The 20,394-nt window shown below is 32.9% G+C and overlaps 1 long non-coding RNA gene across 3 annotated transcripts; it reads right to left on the bottom strand.

The window, feature by feature from the left end:
• Positions 1-8,992: 8,992 nt before the first annotated feature.
• On the bottom strand, positions 8,993-20,228 carry LOC125615328. 3 transcript variants are annotated; one of them, XR_007345919.1, is made up of 3 exons: positions 19,965-20,228; positions 19,202-19,282; positions 8,993-9,648 (listed from the first exon to the last, which is right to left on the bottom strand). It is a non-coding gene; the product is annotated as an uncharacterized LOC125615328 (long non-coding RNA). The 3 variants fall into 3 exon arrangements; XR_007345921.1 differs by lacking the exon at positions 8,993-9,648 and adding an exon at positions 10,322-10,373; XR_007345920.1 differs by lacking the exon at positions 8,993-9,648 and adding an exon at positions 10,391-10,440.
• Between the last annotated feature and the right edge of the window lie 166 nt (positions 20,229-20,394).

The raw sequence follows: 20,394 nt of genomic DNA on the forward strand, positions 1-20,394 counted from the left end.
TCCTTCACAGTCTCGATGGCTCTGATGTCTTATATTTTAACTTTTTACACTATCCAAGCAGTCAGGACAAAGTAGAACAGACGTGGTGAAAAAGACATCCTTTCCCTGGCCTGATATTAGAGGTAAAGTATTCAGTCTCTCATCATCAAGTATGATGTGAGCTGATGGTTTTAAAGCATGAACTTCAATAGTTTAAAGAAAACCCCTCTATTACTAGTTGATGAGAAATTTTGTCACAAATGAATATCGGATTTTTAAAATACTTTTTCTACTTTCTCTTGAGATACCCATGTTATTTTTCTTATATAGTCTTTGAATATAATTATAGATTAATATTTTAATGTTGATACAACCTTGCATTCCTGGAGTAAACGTCTCCTAACCATGATATATTGACATAGTTATGTGTGGCCACATTCTCTTCATGGATATTTGGTTGAGAACTTTTGTGTTTATGTTCAGAAAGGACATAGGTCTACTGTCCTCTTCACCTATGATCCATGTTTGTCTCAGTGATGTCAGCAAACTGCAGGATTCATTCAATGGGCTGAGATGCCTGCAGCCCTCTCCATTCCCTGGAAAAAATTATAACGTTTGACAAGTTCTTGTCTTTGAATCATAGTACAAATTCATCAACGAATCCATATGAACATGGGGTGGACTTTTATCTGCTAAAGTTACTTTTTCATTATGTAAAAATTGAGAAATCATATTTCATTGTGAGTTAATTTCAGTGATGCTCTCTAGGAATTTGTCCAATTCACATTAATTATCTAAATAGTTTTCAGTACTCCTTTTTATGCTTTTAATTTTCATTAAGATCTGTAATGATGTCTTCTCTTTCACACTTCAGCAATTGTGTTCACTTTCTCTCCTTCCTTTTTTAAGTTAAAACTAAACCATTTTTATAGATTAAGAAAACTCTCGATTTTTTTTTCATTTTCTCTATTTCTACATATTTGATAAATATGTTCACTCTTATTTTTTCTTTCCTCCTTGCTTAGTGTTTGTCTTTTTTTCCTATTTTATTAGAGAAAATAGATTTTGATTTGAGATTTTTTTTTCTTTTCTGATACAGATGCTGAAAGCTAAAATTTCCTGCTCAGTACTAACTTATCTGAATCTCAGATCTTTATATTTTGTCAATTTATTTTCAGCAAATAAAAATATGTTCTGACCTCCCTTGCTAAAAATCTAAGATATGGGTTATTTAAAAGTTATTTAACATGTAAATATTTGATGATCAGGCAACTTTTTCCATAGTCATTCTGTAATTAATTGTGAAAGATAAATAATTTTATGTGCCTTCAATCCATTTACATTTATCAAAATTTGTCATATAATCTTAAAAATGAAGTATACTCAAAAATATCCCTTGAGCATTTGAAAAGAAAGTCATTATGTCAAGTTGGTTGGTGGAATTGTCAAAGCCTTTTATATCTTTTCTGAACTCTAATGTTTTGCATTATTGAAAGTTATTGAAACATTCAAATATCATTCATTGTTCAGTGTCTATTTCTGTCTTAAGTTTGGTCAGTTTTTGTGTCAAATATATTTGGGCTTATATATCTCTCTCCCTATGGATATATATGTACACACACGAGCACACACACACACACACACACATGCTTTTGTATTTGTTATAAATTCATGTAGAACTGAGCCTTTTGTATTCATAAAAATGTCCCTCTTTGTTTCAAGTTAAATATTATTTTTTCTTATAATGTATTATATGGTTACCATTTGCATCCTCTTAGAAGTCTAAATAAATGTTATTTTATGAAACAGGGAAGATTTTGGTTATCATTTATTCATTAGTTTCCTGTTCCTTTCTTTGCTTTCTTTTTGTGAGTTCCTTTATTCCTGTGTGGGTTTCTTTGGTAATGTTCCACAGGTTAAGGCTTGGATCATTCTTCTGTGTTTTCCTCTCTATTCCCAAGTTGTGTATTTCTGTGGATGCTATCTGCAAATTCTCTTTGGTATTTTTCTGCTAGCTGGCATGTACTTTTGATCCCTTCTGGTACTTTTTTATTATTTTAGGTTTGTAGTTTTCAACTTCAGGTTTTCCATTTGATTCTTTTGTTGATCTCTTAATTGATATTCTGCAATTGATGATACATTGACATCAGACTTCATTACTCCATTCATGAAGGCAGATCCCTTATTACCCCAAATGTGCCATAAAGTCACCATAACCTCTTCACAGAATTACTTAGGGGACCAACTTTCAAAGTAAGTTTTGGTAGAGATAAGCCATAGTACCTATTATTGGTCTTGAAATATCTGGTTGCTTAATATGTTATATAAAAACTAAATTTGGATTACTTGTCCAGGGGAATTGCCACATTTCTTGCTTTTCTTTTTTTTTTTTTTTTAGTTGTTATTTATTTTTATATTTATTTACTTGTTTCTTTGTTTGGTTACTTGCATGGATAATTTTATGAAGTCTATTCTACGGTTTGGATCCATTAATATTTGTGATTTTATTTTACTGCTTTCTTACATTTTTCCTTGAGGATCTACCTAGAGTCAGCTTCACTTATTAGCCACCCAACAATTTGAGCTGATAAATGTTCTATTCTTTGCTAATGGATCGGTGTGGGAATGAGGACTAGTCAAGGCTTAGGCAGCTTACTGACCTTCAGCAGCTTCTACATCCTAAGGGTACAAGGCCTCATACTCAGTCAAGTACCAGTAGATCATTAGGACCTTTGTAAGCCTGTGTACTCTTACCCAGGCAAGTTGGCACATAAACCAGATTGTCAAAAACTACTATGTTTGGCCTATTCTCTATGTTTCCTGTTTAGTCATCTTTCACATCTCTGTGACCAAAACACCCAACAAGAACCATGTAGAGGAAAAAAGTTTATTCGGGGCTCATAGTTTCAAAGGTCATACTCCATAGATGGCCAACTCCATTGATCCACAGCAATGCATCTTGAGAGAACAGGCCCACAGGAGAAAAGCTGCTCAGAAATAGAGAAAGACCTCAGGGAAAATGCATTCTTCCAGGGCATACCTCCAGTGACCCACTTTGTGCAACCAAAACCCACCTTCCTATAGTTAACACTCAGTCTACACAACCAAGGTTGCTGTTCTCATAATACAATAGTTTTCTCTATGAATATTCCTACATTAACATGAGCTTTGGGGAATAACTCATTTCCAAGCCATAATATGTCCCTATGAAATTTGTAGATGATCTCTTTGGCGTTTTGCCTCAAAATATCTTCTCCTTATATAATAATATTGGCATTACTGGGTATTTTCCATTGACTGAGGATGTAGCTCAGTGGTACACCACTAGCATATGTGAGGCCCTGGGTCAATCCCCAGTATTGCAAATAAAGAAATAATAAAATCACTATTGTTTTCATCAATTCTGGAAATGATTTTGGATCAGTCTCCTAAGACTGGGCAGCTACAGGTGCAGGTTACCTTCTCTACTAGAGTTTGGGGTGAGGAGGGAGGTATACAATGGCTTCAGTCTGAAACAATGCCCAGTCTCACTTCTCTTACTTGATGTTTCTTGAATAAATATCTCTCAGTTTATTATATGCCATTGATCAATGTCCAGAACCCTGGAATTATTTTTCAAAAAAATTCCAGTTTAATAATTATTTGTAGGAAAGAGATAATTGCTAAGCTTCTCATTCAACCATTTCTGAACTCATGTTCTTCTAATACTGTTAATTCAATGTTATCACTGCTGTAAATTCAAATAGACTAAATAATCAAAGTAATTCTTTAAGATCTGTGATGTAAAATAAGAATGTTCCCTCCAAACTTCTTTGTTATTTCCATTCAACAGTGAATAAACTTTTGCTTCTTTTAGCTTATTTTTTAATTCCAAAGTCAACAGTTTTCAGTACAAGACACAAATTGCATTCAACCTTCAATCCCCTCATATCCTATGTCATGTAACCTCAGCTGCTCAGGAGGCTGAGGCAAGAGTATTTCAAGTTCAAAGCCAGCCTCAGCAACTTAGCAAGGCCCTAAGCAACTTAGCAAGACTCTGTCTTTAAATAAAATATATAAAAAGGGCTGGGGATGTTGCTCGGGGTTAAGTGCCTCTGAGTTCAATTCCTAAGGGGGGTGGGATTTCATAGCTAAGGTACTTACAAACATATCTAGATTAAAATAATCATCAAGCTTGCTGTCTTCTGTTAGCTGCATTTGTTTTATTTATTTTTGTCTTTTTTCCTGCCTTCCCCTATTTTAATCATGTTTATGATTATATTTTGTCATCTTTTATTGATTTATCATATATGTATATTTTTTCCTTTAGTGTTTGCCTATGATATAAAATATACCTATAAAATACACATGATTAAATAATCTGAGATCACTTTTCAGATAGTATTACTTCAAAAATAGGATGTGGACATTATAACAGAATCTTGTGATCCTCTTCCGTCCCTTGTGACAGTGAAGTCAGAAATTTCACTTTTACATATATTTAAACACAAAATACAGTTACTATTATTACTTTAATTAGTTTCCTTTTGAAATATTCAAATAGTATGGATAATATGCAATTCCTATTTTGGGGCATATGCAAACTTTTCACCTATATCATATGTTTTCTGCCTGAAGAACTTCCTGTATCATTTCTTATAGAAAAGATCCTCTGATAATAAAGTTTCTTATGTCCTTTTATTTTAGAAGGGCTTCATTTTTCTTTCCTTTTGAGAAATATTTTGACTGCACAGCTTTTTGTTTTGTTTTAACCTTTCAGCACTTTAAAAGACTTACTCTATTATCTTCTTGCTTTCATTGTTTCTTACAAGATGTCTGCTGAATTTCTTACCATTTCTCTTTCAAATCTTGTCCTCTTTCTACAATCAAGGCTTTCTTATTGTCTTTGGTTTTCAGTATATTAATTATTATATACCAAGTTTTGTTAATTTTATATTAATCCTACTTTGTGTTCCCTCAGATATACTCATGTCTTCTGCTGTGTCTCCAAATTCTATCATTTGTTCATTTGCTTCTTTCTTATAGTTAACATATTTCTGCTGAAATGAGTTATTCAGTTTCACATGTTGTCTTTTTCTTATTATTGTTCCACTAGGTTTTAACCTATTATTATTTTTCTGGCGGGGGTACTAGGGATTGAAGCCAGGGGCACTCAACTGCTGAGCCACATCCCCAGCCCTATTTTGTATTTTATTTAGAGACAAGGTCTCACTGAGTTGCTTAGTGCCTTGGTTTTGCTGAGGCTGTGTTTTATCTTGAGATCCTCCTGCCTCAGCTGCCCTAGCCACTGGGGTTACAGGCATGCACCACCATGCCCAGCTTAACCTATTATTTATTGCTATTTTTAACATTTGTCTTATTGTATGAATATGGTACATACAGTTGTCCTATCTTTTATGCTTTATAATTTTTTTACTAAAAGTTTGACATGTGTAGGCCAGGAGATCCTGACAACCTTGTGTGTGACATCCTTGTGTGTGCATATGTATCTTGGTTTTGTGTCTCTAAGGCTTTGTGTTATCTTGTGATGATACCTAGAATCTGTCCCTTGGAGTTCTCTCCAGCTATTTTTTATTATTATTTTGATTTGATACTTTAATACTTATGAATGTGGTTTTAAAAGTGTGGGGGTATTTTTGTTTGTTCTGTTTAAGTCTTAAACTTATGAAGGCACTGACAATCTAAGTCTCTGCAGTGTGGCATCTTCTCAGCTGTTTTGGCATCTCCTTCAGATGTAATTATGCTTCTAGCATATTATGCTCATCTCCAATAAGGACAGCATTGTTTTTCTTTGTGGTTATGCACTTTCACCTGTGCCTGCCAGGTCTCAGATTTTAGTGACCCTTGTCTGAAAAATTAGGGAGGATACAATAGGTTGCTCTACGTAGAGTTTTAGAAGTGAGTGCTACTCCACTTTCTAGTTAGCAGTATGGCAAAAGCTTTCAGTGGATTCTCCTTCATCATCCCTGTGAACATATATGGAGGGATGGGTCAAGGATATGTCCTAAAGTAAAAGACCCACAGATGTTTGTGAATCCTGATATGTCTCTCTCTCCAAATGGTTTTATATTTTCACCCTAACCCATATTGGCCTTTAGCAATTCATCAATGATTTTTAGTTGAATCCACTTCCTGGCTCATAGGCCATTCATTTAGGATTTGTCTAAGTTAAGCAAATGCCCAGTGCCTATTTTTAATTTCAGGTGTCTTTCAGGGCTCACTTCCAAATGTCATAGTTTAATTACAGTTGTCCTGTGAGTTCAGTTTTCTGATGAATTCAGCTGTTTAATTGCAGTTTAGTTAGAATTTTTTGTTGTTTTGTTTTGTATGTGTTTAGGAATAAAGCTTTTTATAGCATTCTTCATTTATAAACTAAAACAAAAGTTAAATAATTCTTATTGTAGTCGTCATCATCATCATCATCATCATAATTATTTTCCCCTTTACATTTTTTTCTGATCTATTTTTTCACATTTTTTTCTGGATTAATTTTCTAGGTTTTGTTTATTTGTTTGTTTGTTTTAATTTTATTTATTTATTTATTTATTTTTTATAGTTGTAGTTCGACAGAATGTCTTTATTTTATATGGTGCTAAGGATCGAACCCAGTGCCTCAAACATGCTAGGCAAGTGCTCTGCTACTGAGCTACAGCCCAGCCCCAATTCTGTATATTTTTTTTCCACATCTTTTGGGAATTTTTTTTTCTGTCTTCTGTCTGTGCTTTATTAATTTACTGGGGGAAATTTCCAACTTCGTTTCTCAGAATTTCTATTAGATTTAAATTTTGTTGCTAACATTTAATTTATGATATCTGTGTTTTGCTCATTTCCTGATTGCTCTTTAATTATAGTGACATATATATTTCCTTTAATTTTTTTTCTTGCAGTTTCTGCTTCCTTCAAAAGAATTTGAATATGTCGATTTGTTTTTAAACAAGAATGTGTGTGTGTTCACATATATCATATAGTTCCTCTATTCTCACCATTTTTGTTTGTCTGCTCCTTAAATATGCACTAACAAACTGAACTTAATTTTACAAATCAACCTACTCACTGAGGACAAAAAAAAGCCATACAAAATATAAAAGCAATTTTACTTAAAGGCATTTTTCAACTCAAAATATACGTCTTGATCTGTGAAAGGGTATACTTATTCAGAAAAACAAACCTCATATTTTGGACTTGTTTTAATCAAGAGTATCTGACTGTCTAGGAAGGACATATTGTAGGCTAAAGACTGAATCTTACTTTGATGGTGTCCTCAGTTATTTTTTGGGGGGTGCAAGAATTCAATTACAAAGGAAAATGAATGGATAAAAATGCTTACTATATTCAAGGATAAAATGAAAAATTGGAATTTGGGCAGAAAAAAATAAATTCAATTATAGCAGAGAGTAAAGTGAAATAGCAATTACAGCCGACATAACACTAATAATGCCAATTAAGAACTAAATGCGTGCACACAACAGCAATTAGATAACTTCAGGAAAAAAATGGAAAATAGGTTGAAAGAAAATACATGGAAAGAAATAGGAATGAGAAGATAATGGAATTTTGAAAACAGACGGCAACATAGGATTCACTAGATAGGTAGATTTAAACTCCCAAATGTTTATGATTACATCAAAATTAAATGGCCAAATTAAAACAAAAAGTTTTGCAAAATGGCTAGAAATAATGCTCAACTATCTACAGCTTATTGCAGATATATTTAATATAAAAATGTATGGAAAAATAGAAATTATAGAGTATGATAAGTTGTGCCAAAAGAATGATAATATAACTATATCAAATACAGTGAATTAAGAAAATATATTTATATTATATAAATATATATATTTATATATTACAAAACAAGTAGAATAGATCATACTTGTGTAAATTTCTAGTTATAAAGAAAAGAAAATTATAAATTTCTAAATTATTATACAACTAAGATCATAATAATATGTACGAAGCAAAATAATGATTGAAAGGAGATGATATAAATTATGATTAAAATAAATCCAGAGTATGCATGAGAAATTTTAAGTAGAAAAAGTCACTGCATGATACTTTCTGGATCCTTGCTTGCAAAAATAGGAATCATATTTCTATGCACTAGAAGCAGTTAGAATTCAAAAATTTACAAATGATAGCATTTTAATTATCATTAAATACTACACAATTTTGAGTGTAGCTTCAAAATTCCGAGAACTCCGGATTAGGGAACTATGAATCTCCTGATCCATTGTATAAACTCCACTTGGTCACTTTTTAACAGCACAATAGCCTGGCCTAAGATCTGCCCAATGATTGGGTACTTCACTCTCCACCCCTTGAAAAATCCTCCAATCTGTTGTAGAGTATGTACAAATGAGTATAAGTATATAGGGATTGGATTGCTTTTTAGATAGATTTTCAATTATCCAATTGTCAGGACCACTTTTGCTTCCAATTTCAGTGATGTCTAATACTGACATCTCTCAAAATTTTTGTAGATTCTAGACAGTAAGAGAGTTTTAAAGATTTTTATGTAATTCAGTCCAGGAGAGGTTTATCTACTGTGTAATTTTTCTCTTATGCATAAGGTTTTTTTCATTTGAAAAAATGTGTTATGTTTCATATTTTTAAAATGAAGGTCATAAAATGAATTAATCTTGTCTTCATCCTAACATTTATTATTTATTATCATCATATTTTAAAATTATTTTTATTATTTATTATGAGTATCATTTAAATTATTTTAAAAATTAACCTTAAATTAGTGTGTATTATTAGCATATTTTAAATTGTTATCAAAAACTGAAAAAGAAGTTGATGGGTTTAAGTAAAATACAAATGTAATGCAAGTGTACATGAAAGATAACACTGATAATTGAATTTCGTTTATTCTCAATAGTTTACTATCTAATAAATGCTTTTATCTAGGTTAACAGCTCTCATATTTTTATTTGAATTATTCCCATCTCTGAAGTAAAGTGAATATTTTAATAGAAATAATAGAGCTTCAGTTGAGAGTAGACCACTCCAAGTGAGTACACAGCAAATTTTATTTTAATTCGAGCTATTTCAATATTTGTTGCAATGTTAATATAAAATAAAATCAACATAACAGAATGTCATATTATTTTCCATATTTTTCTAATGTAATTTATTCTTTATGATGTTATGTCATATGTTTCTATAACCCCATGGCATAAACTTAAGTAAAAGTACATTTTATAACAATGCAAATGAGAAAGTGAAGACTTAACTGAATAAATAGGATTAATCTCTTGAATTTGTGTTTTTAGCCAATCTGGAAGAACAAAAATAATTTGGATATAGTGATTCATTTTCTTCTCAATGACAGATATCGCCAATGTAGCAATTTACCATTAACAAGGGAGGAGAAGAAAACCAGGGAGAATTGTCTTAGATCTAAAGATGACAAAAAAAGAGAGAAAATGCTCAAAGATATGAAAGAAAAATGTCATTGATAATTTAAAATTAGGCTAATAAACCAACATATAATAAAGTTGCATTCATAATAAAATTCTTTGTTGTAAAATGATGTCTTGATTCTTTACTAATTCTTCTGACTCTATCAACATGAAGAGCAAGACAAGATTCTGATTGCCTGCAGATCAGATTTCATTTGATGTTTGTCTTCTAAAGCTTTTCCTAGTCTTCAGGGAATACTGAAACCTGCATAAAAGACATTTTTTAGAGTGACAATATTTCATTAAATTAGGAGGAAAAAAATTCCTGAAATTTCAATTGTGAATAATGGGTTCCTTCAATGAGTAATTTCTGATATAAATCCCTTAGTTTTAAAAATTAAAGAATATATAGATGAAAGGCAATGAATAATAAAATCATACAATGTACATTTGATGTTTGGATAAAAGAGTTGATAATTTTCAAAGTTTTGCAATGGTTCTTTCAGAAAGCATTTTTTTGTTGTTGTTCTTATTAGCAATACATGACAGTACAATGTATTTTGACATATTATACATATGTGAAGTATAACTTCTCATTGTTCTGGTTGTACATGATGTAGAATTACATTGGTAGTGTAATCATATAGGCATATACAAAACTAATATACAATTCACTCTATTATCTTTCCTATTCTCATCCCATCTCCCTTCCCTTCATTCCCCTTTGTCTAATCCAAAGTACTTCTATTCTTCCCTGACCAAACACCCCCTTATTGTTACTTAGCATTTCAGAAAGAACATTTTGCCTTTGTTTTTTTTTGGGGGGGGACTGGCTTATTTCACATTGCATGATAGTCTCTAGTTCCATCCACTTACCAGAAAATCCCATAATTTTATTGCTTTTTTATGGCTGAATAGTATTCCATTGTATACCACATCTTCTTTATTCATCATCTGTTGAAGAGCACCGAGGCTGGTTCCATAGTTTACCTATCATAAATTGAGCTGCTATTAACATTGATGAGGCCGCGTCACTGTAGTATGATGATTTTAAGACCTTTGGGTTTAAGCAGAGGTAGGATAACTGGGTTAAAGCATGGTTCCATTCTAAGTTTTCTAAGGAGTCTCCATACTGCTTTCCAGAGTAGTTGCACCACTTTGCAGTTCCTACAACTATGTATGAGTGTGCCTTTTTATGCACATTCTCACCAAAATTCTTTGTTGCTTGTAAATCTTGATAATTGCTATTCTTACTAGAGTAAGATGAAATTTCAGTGTAGTTTTCACTTGCATTTCCTTAATTAATAGAGATACTGAACAATTTTTTTTGCGTACTTTGTTGACCATTTCTGTTTCTTCTTCTATAAATTACCTATTTATAGTCTCTTTGTGCATTTATTGATTAAGTCATTTGAAAACTACAGAACACTAAAGAAAGAAACTGAAGAAGACCTTAGAAAATGCAAAGATGTTCTTGGATAGGCAGAATAAATATTGTTATAATGGCCATACAATCCAAAGTACTATACAGATTTAATACAGTTTTCATTAAAATTTCAATGACATTCTTCATAGAAATAGAACTAGTGGTCATAAATTTTATTTGGAAAAATTAGAGGCCCAGAATAGCCAAAGCAATCTTTATCAAGAAGTGTGAAGCTGGGGGTATCATGATAGCAGACCTTAAATTATACTACAGAGCTATATAACAAAAACAGCATGGTATTGGGCTAGAGTTGTACCTCAGTGGTAGAGTACTTGCCTAGAACATGTGAGGCACTGGGCTCAATCCTAAGCATCACATAAAAATAAATAAATAAAATAAAGGTATCATATTCATCTACAAAAAACCAGCATGATATTGTCACAAAAATAGAATTGAAGAGCAGTAGAACAGAATAGAAGACATAGAGGCATACACACATAAATAGAATTGTCTCATACTAACCAAAGGCCCATAAACAAACTTTGGAGAAATGATAGCCTTGTCAACAAATGATAGAAATCCATATGCAGTAGATAGAACCCCTATATCTCACCATACACAAAACAAAGTGGTTCAAAGACCCTGACATTAGACCAGAGACTCTGTGCCTACTAGAAGAAAAAGTAAGCCTAACTCTCCATCATATTGGCTCAAGAACAGACTTTCTCAATAAGACTGTATAATGCTTTTAGTACTATTGCCATTTGACGATATTAATTCTGCCTGTCCTAGAATATGGGGGGTCTTTCCAACTTCTAAGGTCTTCTTCAATTCTTTCTTTAGTGTTCTGTAGTTTTAATTGTAGAGGTTTTTCATCTCATTTGTTAATTGATTCCCAAATATATATTTTTGAGCCTATTATGAATGGTGTAGTTTTCCTGATTTCTCTTTTAGTATATTCATCACTGACATATAGGAACACAATTGACTTATGGGTATTATTTTATATCCTGCTACTTTGATAAATTTATTTGTGAGTTATAGAAGTTTTCTGGTAGAGTTAAACTAATATTGCATCTCAAAGCCCTAGAAAAATAAGAAGTCAACACCAAAATCAGTAGAATGCAAGAAACACTTAAAATCAGAGATGAAATCAATGAAATTGAAACAAAAAAAATTCCAAAAATTCAAAAAAAAACCCAAAAATTTGGTTCTTTGAAAAAATAAATAAAATGGATAAACCTTAGCCACACTAACACAGAGAAAGAGAAAACTCAAATGATTAAAATTCATTATGAAAAAGGAAATACCACAATAGACACTACTGAAATACAGATGATAATCAGAAACTATTTTAAAAATTTTTACTATAATAAAATAAAAATCTTGAAGACACGGAAAAGTTTCTAGAGACATATGACCTACTCAAATTAAATCAGGAGGACAAAAAAAATTTAAACAGATCAACTTCAAGCAATGACAGAGAAGACAACATCAAAAACCTACCAACAAAGAAAAGCCCAGGACCAGACAGATTCTCAACGGAGTTCTATTAGGCCTTCAAAGAATTAATAACATCAATACTCCTCAAGTTATTCCATGAAATAAAAATGGAGGGAACCCTTCCAAACTTATTGTATGAGGCCAATATCACCCTGATACCAAAGTCAGAAAACAACATATCAAGGAGAGAAAACTTCAGATCAATATCCCTGATGAACATACATGAAAAATTTCTCAATAAAATTGTGGCAAATTTGCATACCATTGTACCATGATCAAGTTGGGTTCATCCCAGGACACAAGTTTGCTTCAAGATACGAAAATCAATAAATGTAATTCATCACATCATCAGACTTACAGGTAAGAATCACATGATCATCTCAATAGATGAAGAAAAAGCATTTAGCAAAATATAGCACCCCTTCTTGTTCAAAATACTAGAAAAACTAGGGAGAGTAGAACCATACCTCAACATTTTAAAAGCGATCTATGATAAACCCAAGGCCAATGTCATTCTAAAAGGAGAAGAATTGAAAGTATTCTCTCTAAAAACTGGAATAAGACAAGGATTCCCTCTATCACCACTTTTATTCAACATCATACTTGAAACTCTTGCCAGAGCAATTAGACAAAAGAAAGAAATTAAAGATACAAATACGAAAAGAAGCCAAACTATCATTATTTGCCAATGAGATGACTCTATATTTAGAAGACCCAAAAAACATTGATTTCTTTAGGCCCTTGTCTTTATACTCTCACTTTTTGTATTAGTCAGTTTTTGATCATTGTGATCAAAATACCTGACAAAAACAACTTAGAAGAGGAAAAGTTAAGTTGGGATCATTGTTTCAGAAGTCTCAATCCAGAGCCAGCAAACTCCATCACTCAGGGCTAAATTAGATGCAGAACATCATGGTAGAAGGGCAAGGAGTTGCTCAGCTCATGGCAGTTGGGAATCAGAGAGAGAAAGAGAAAGAAGTCATAAAGACAAAATATAAACCCAAAGACATGCCCCCGGTGACCTACTCCTCCAACCACCTGGTACTTTCCTATACTTGCCAGCCAGCACAAGAGTCCTTTCAAATTATTAATCCATCAAATGGATTAATCCACTGATTTGGTTTCAGCTTTCATAATCTGATCATTTCACTTATGAACAATCCTCCATTGTCTCACACATGAACTTTTTGTGGAGACACCTCATATCCAAACCATCATGATGTCTATCTTACACACTCACACACAATATCTGTTAATCATTTGTATCATGAGAATTTGTAGAGCAAATAACTTTCTTACTTTTAAAAATAGTCTGTGTATGTTTAGTCAGACATAATGTCCATTAAAGTGTTAATTTTCTGAGCAATGAGAAGTTATGTCTCCAATATTGCTCATGTTATTTGAGAAAACACGGGCAGAAATATGAGACAATTATCTAAATTCTCCTCTTTTATTTTAAAGATGTGAAATAAATCATCCCTTTTACTTGGAAATTGTTTTATTTTATAAATTTATTTTTGGAAGGCATTAATATTTAAAGTGATATTAAATGTTGGGTTTAGATGGAGCTATAAGGAGTAACCAGGGTCACTATGTCCTACCTTGAGCACTTGACATTCATTTCTTGATTGAAGTGCTAATAAAATACTTCCTGCTATTTGCAACTTTTCTAAAATTATTGCCAAAAATGAATAACACCTTCTCCTTAGAGCTATATAGAACAGTTTTCTAAGCATTCATTGTATTTCTATGAATCGTTTCTATAATTTTAAATCTTTAAAATATACAAAATAATTGAGTACAAAAAATATTTATTGACATATTCATATACTTTGATTCTGGTGAAGTGACTTACAATTCTTATGAGAACAACATAAACTGACACTTAATATGCAAAAGGCCAAATATATAAAAAAATATATAAAAGGCCAATTTCTGGTAAAGCACAGATTTTTCACACTATTTCCCCAGCAAAATGTATCCTTCACACAAACAAGGCTTTGCACAATAACGTTAACATAGTAAATTTTGAATGAATATTGATTAATTTATGGAATGTAGTCTTTTGTCACTTAATGACTTAAACATTAGACTTTGATCAAATCTCTACAATATACGATAAAGCAATTTAGAGGAAGTAGTTTGAATAATTTCCATAAAAGTTGCCAAAATTTCTCCCAATATATATAAGAATTTTGCTCTAAAATCCTTAATAATCATAATCATATCAAATATTTATGCTTATAAAAGAGGTGATCTTTTGTGATTTATTTCATTCATGATTACTGTAACTTCTTCACCAATAAATATCTGAAGAAGACCTTTTTCACATGCAGAATGACTTTATAAATATTACATTTTTACTATATAAGCATCTATAGGAAACACATCAAATAAAATTCATCAATCACACAAGAAAATTATGGAAATTGATTCAATTGTAGTGTTAGAATTTCAATTGTGGCCTTTTAACAAGTTGAAGAAAGAATTTTAATATATACTTATGTAAGGAAACTATTATTTTATTTAACTAGTTATAAATGAGACACATTTGTATTTGGACACTATCCACAGGCTATGAAATCATCAGGTTAAATTCTACCTCTCCCAGAATCTCTTGGGGAAAAAAAAATTGTTTCATGTTTGGAAACTGTCCCTCATGCCTCAGAGTGACTTCACTCTTGAGGCCTAATTTAACACAAATGGTAGAGGCATAATCAACATTTTTTTGGAGTCTATGTTACAACTTGCTTTTCCTTTAGTTGTGATTATTTTAATACCAGGGGAATTGTTAATTTGGTCTTGAAAATTGATATTTGTTTATTCAGTGACAAGGTCAAATGCTGCCTTTTTAATTTGCAGATTTTTCTGATTTCTTACATGAAGAACAACTTGCTCTTGCTTTTATTGTCACTATGATATCCTAAAGATTAAGTGAAATGTTTTTGACCAACAATTGATAAAGCACAAGGAATGTTTTGAGTGAACGGACTGCTTCTACCATCTGTACTGTCTCAAACAGTTCTTCGGTCTGTTCATTGTTTACAGAAAGAAAGATAAAACCAGAATGTTTAAAATGAAAAATGACTGAGATGTTGAAAAGGACATAGGTCAATTTTTATATTCATACAACATTATGGAGAATAAAAGTTTATATTTATGTAGCCATTATAAATTCCTCCTTGGTATATCAAAAACTGTAAAATATGCATGCTACCTAGCATTTCCATATACCAGCTTCCTACATGTGAGGAAAGCTGGGAATGGAGCCACCATTTGACCCAGCTATTCCCCTTCTTGGTCTATTCCCGTCAAAAGAGCATGCTACAGGGACACTGCTACATCGATGTTCATAGCAGCACAATTCACAATAGCAAGACTGTGGAACCAACCTAGATGCCCTTCAATAGACGAATGGATAAAAAAAATGTGGCATTTATACACAATGGAGTATTACTCTGCATTAAAAAATGACAAAATCATAGAATTTACAGGGAAATGGATGGCATTAGAGCAGATTATGCTAAGTGAAGCTAGCCAATCCCTAAAAAACAAATGCCAAATGTCTTCTTTGATATAAGGAGAGTAACTAAGAACAGAGTAGGGTCGAAGAGCATGAGAAGAAGATTAACATTAAACAGGGATGAGAGGTGGGAGGGAAAGGGAGAGAGAAGGGAAATTGCATGGAAATGGAAGGAGACCCTCAGAGTTATACAAAAGTACATACAAGAGGAAGTGAGGTGAAAGGGAAAAATAATACAAGGGGGACAAATGAATGTCAGTAGAGGGGGCAGAGAGAGAAGAGGGGAGGGGAGGGGAGGTGAGGGGGGATAGTAGAGGATAGGAAAGGCAGCAGAACACAACAGACACTAGTATGGCAATACGTAAATCAATGGATGTGTAACTGATGTGATTCTGCAATCTGTATATGGGGTAAAAATGGGAGCTCATAACCCACTTGAATCAAAGTGTGAAATATGATATATCAAGAACTATGTAATGTTTTGAACAGCCAACAATAAAAAATTTAAAAAAAAAAAAAGTTCGTAACAGTCTTTAATATTAGCAAAATGGAATGTTAGCAAAGCATGTAATTATAGTCATTCAATGAAACATGATAAACTATTAGAAATTAACAAACTGTACTTATAAACAAGATCCTAAATGAGTCTCATACACCGACACACAAAAATACTAAGTAAAATGAATTAAATCCAAAGAGTACATGATACATGATCACAATTATATAAAACTGAAAACCAGATGCAATATGTATGTTATCTATATTTAGAAGTCAAGACAATGGTTACCACTGAGTTGGTAAATAATAATTGGAAAGGAACATGGCAGTGACATGGAGGGTGATTTTGTTTCTTGACTGAATGCTGATTTCCAGTCATGCTCAGTTATGTTAACTTATCAAACTACACCTTCAGTTTCTGTGTACCTTAGTTTGTGTGTTGTACATTAGTAAAAATTTTGCATAGAAGAGTCACTGAAATGAGTCTCACTGCAATGAATCATATACATAATACTTAAATTATATACAATTATTAGTAATTAGCTAAAGTATATATAACACAATTATTTGTAAATAGCTAAAGTATATGTGTGGTTATGAGTACAAAAATACTCCACAGCCTAACAAAGCTTTATTCAATAATTTTGTTTCTAGAGAAGAAAATACTTTGTAATTTAAGTCAGTCATGAATATCATATCATCTTCTATTAGTAAATAATACAAGGTAACCATTGTAATTAATTGATGTGCATATCTAATTGTATTGTTATAATAAAGATTATATTTGGGCCATAAATTATTGCCTTCAAAATTATTGCTTATGGTTTAGGGGTGTGAACACATAAGGCCCTGGGTTTAATCCCCAACACTGCAATATTTTTAATTATTGTTTGAATAAAAGGAGTTATTGGAAATAAAAACCTTTTTTAAAAAACTGAATTACATACTTCTCTATAATGAATACCTACTAAGTATCATATTTATATGACTTACCAAAATTGATCCTTTTATACATATTTTTGGAATTCGCATGAGTAAAAAAAAATAAGTGTAGGGTTATTTTCCTCTATGAACAAGAGTACTGATTTACAACTATTTATTGCATGAAAAAATCAACTCCTTCCTTCAAAGACCTACACGGAGACCAAGAAGTGCTCATACTTGTACACTCAGATTTCACATCCATCACTAAAGAGGTATAAACAGATACATAAACTGAAGATATCTACGCATAAAGCAAAATAATCAACATGGAATATGTGATGGTGAATACGAAAATTACATCATCCTAACAAAATACAAGACGAAAAATTCTATGGTGGTAGAGACTAGAGATTTTGAACAGTGCTTTTCATGTCATAGATAGTTATCGATTCATTAGTCCAACATATCTCAAATGCAAGCTGGCAAATTTAAAATAGAGTTATAATTCATTCGCAGTCTCACAGTCTCATGGACGTGGAAATAAGTAACTAAATGCAGTGGGATAACAGCATAGGGCATGTGGGAAGATCCACAGGAACACAGATGAGAGAGTAATGGTGGGTGCAGACCAAAGCCCAGCTGGGGGTCCTGAGTCCTTCTCTGACTTGGTCAGTGTAATTGGACTCATGTTAGGCATTTAAAGAAAAACAGGCTACATACTTGAAATATTCTTAGGGAAGAACTTTTCTTTTAGACAACCTTAGTATTTTAGCTACCTTTCATGGAATATCCAGTAGATATAATAATGACTAAATCCTTAAAGATCATAAAATATTTAGTTAAGAATGAAATTCCACTAAGTCTGCTGGGCCTAACGGTACTCAAATTACAAAAGAGTGTTCTTGTCTATGCTGCAACCTTACTGCTTCAAATATCAGATTAACAGACTTGGTGAAGTTATGGCTTTTGCTTCAAAATGATTCAATCATTTCACATTTCAAAAAATATTTGCTTTTTAAAATTCATTTGGAAGTTATAGTCTAAAACAAACAAGAGTGGAGTTTATAAATTTTAAGCAAATAAATGAGGATTTCTAATAAAAATTTCAATTAAGATCCATCCCTTGTATGGGTGTGTTTGTACATGTATGTGAGTGTGTAATTTTTCAGGCACACCCTGTCCTTTCAACAAATTTTGATTAACTGACAAAATGTTTTTCAGTCATTTGTTTCCAAATTCCAAACCAGGATAAAGTATCCTGGTTTCTGAGATATACATCAGGGATCAGTCCTCTGTCTTTATAAATTACAATTCATTGATTGTCTTTTCTGTTTCTCATTCCATCAAAAGTATGGTATCTGGTTGTGCCCTATCTGACTAGTGTCTGTCAACAAAGGGAACTGTTAGTACAACTGGAATGAGAAGCTACAGAACACTCATGTGCCCTTGAAACAAGATTTTAACAGTCTCTATTTCATGAGTTTTTATTCCTGGCCTTCTTACTCTCTGTTCTCTACAACTCTTTATTTTTTCCTCGGAATATTGAGAGACATGGAGAACACCATTTTAAGAAAGGAGAATTTAGGCATGGACCATGTTTGCACATAGCTTTGATGCGATTGTCTACGATTCCGGAGGCAAACACAAGAACACTGAATTGCACACAAAGTCTGTATCTTATCATCTGTGGCTACAGATGGAAAACAGCCTGCACAAACAGGAGGTGTCGTTAACCAGGTGGATTTCCAGTTTCAATATGTTTGAATAAATTTGGGGGTAACACAGAGACATTAGCAACTGGGCAATGCTGAGAACACTGAAGAGGTGTCAGAAGGGACTCTCAATCCCAGTGCTAAGCATTTTTCAAAAAATCCACAAGTTATTTGAAAAATTTCCTAATATTTGAGCCACCTGTTTGTGCATTCAGCCTATTTTCTCACTTACCACCATAGCAGCATAGGCTTATTTTATCCTGCTGCCAACTTCCCCTCCTCTCTCTGAGTTTGGCATTACCTGTGACATGACCTGTAATTTAAAGAAACAAAATCCAAATTAGCTGGATGCTCTTAACCTTTAGAGAATTTAGAATGGGGCAACATTACTATTTATAGCATGTGTATTCTTATAACTAATTTCCCCATACTTTCTTAAAAAAAAAAAAAATCTGATCCTTGCACATTAAAGGCCATGATCAGCAACTGAGGATAGATTTTCCTGTGATTGTCCTCTCCTGTCGCACTGTTTCTTACATAAGTGACCATAGTGGTTCTCTATGCTTTTTAATAATGAAGCTGCACAACTGTGGCCCAGGATGGACTGTGGCCCAGGATGGACTGTGGTGCTCAGCTCTCCTAGCTGCATTCCCATTTTTGAGGTTTTCCTGTCCTTCCCAGAGCCCCCAACATTCAAGAGAATGAGCAGTTTTAACTTTCACCTTCAGGACCACTTCCCTTCTAAGTGACTCATTTGGCAGGAAAGGGAAACCTGTGTTGGGGTGTGGAGTTTTCCCCTCAAATTAACACATTTCTGGCTGCTGGCAAAATTAGGGGGGAAAAAAAAAACAGCTTCAAGGATAAAATGGCTTTATTTTATATCATGCCACCAGGAGGGAAAATTTTTAACATCGTCACCCAGCAAGCATGCCTCTTTAGGCTTCAGAAGGCACTCCCCCCCCCCATCCCCTTATATAATACACATAGCACTTTACCTCTGGAAATTATTTCTGACGATGACCCGGATATCAAAATTAGGAAACAGCCAGAAAGCATTTCCTTTCTTTTATGTGTTGTGTCAGTTGCCCTCTCTGAGTCTTTTCATTTATCCTGGCAGAGGTTTGTCTCTTTGCCTTTAAAAGTTAAATCCACCTTCATCACACAATGTAGAAAGAAGTGAAATTAAACTGCAGTGTGTTCCAGAGGAGAAAATCTACTTTATTCATCTCTCAGCCCTACTTTAACTTACACTGACCTAATTACAGCCCACACCAGGAGAGGCTGAGTAGCCGAAGGAGCGCTTCTGCCACCTAGTGGGCAGTGTCCTGAACTGTGCATTGAGCCCTCTACGTTTTTGCTTTATTTCTGAAATGTCTGGCACACCATTGCAAATGACCTTCCCTAGTCTCTGCATGAATACTAAGG

Source organism: Marmota marmota, unplaced genomic scaffold, assembly GCF_001458135.2.
Source record: "Marmota marmota marmota unplaced genomic scaffold, marMar, whole genome shotgun sequence".
Lineage (NCBI taxonomy): Eukaryota > Metazoa > Chordata > Mammalia > Rodentia > Sciuridae > Marmota > Marmota marmota.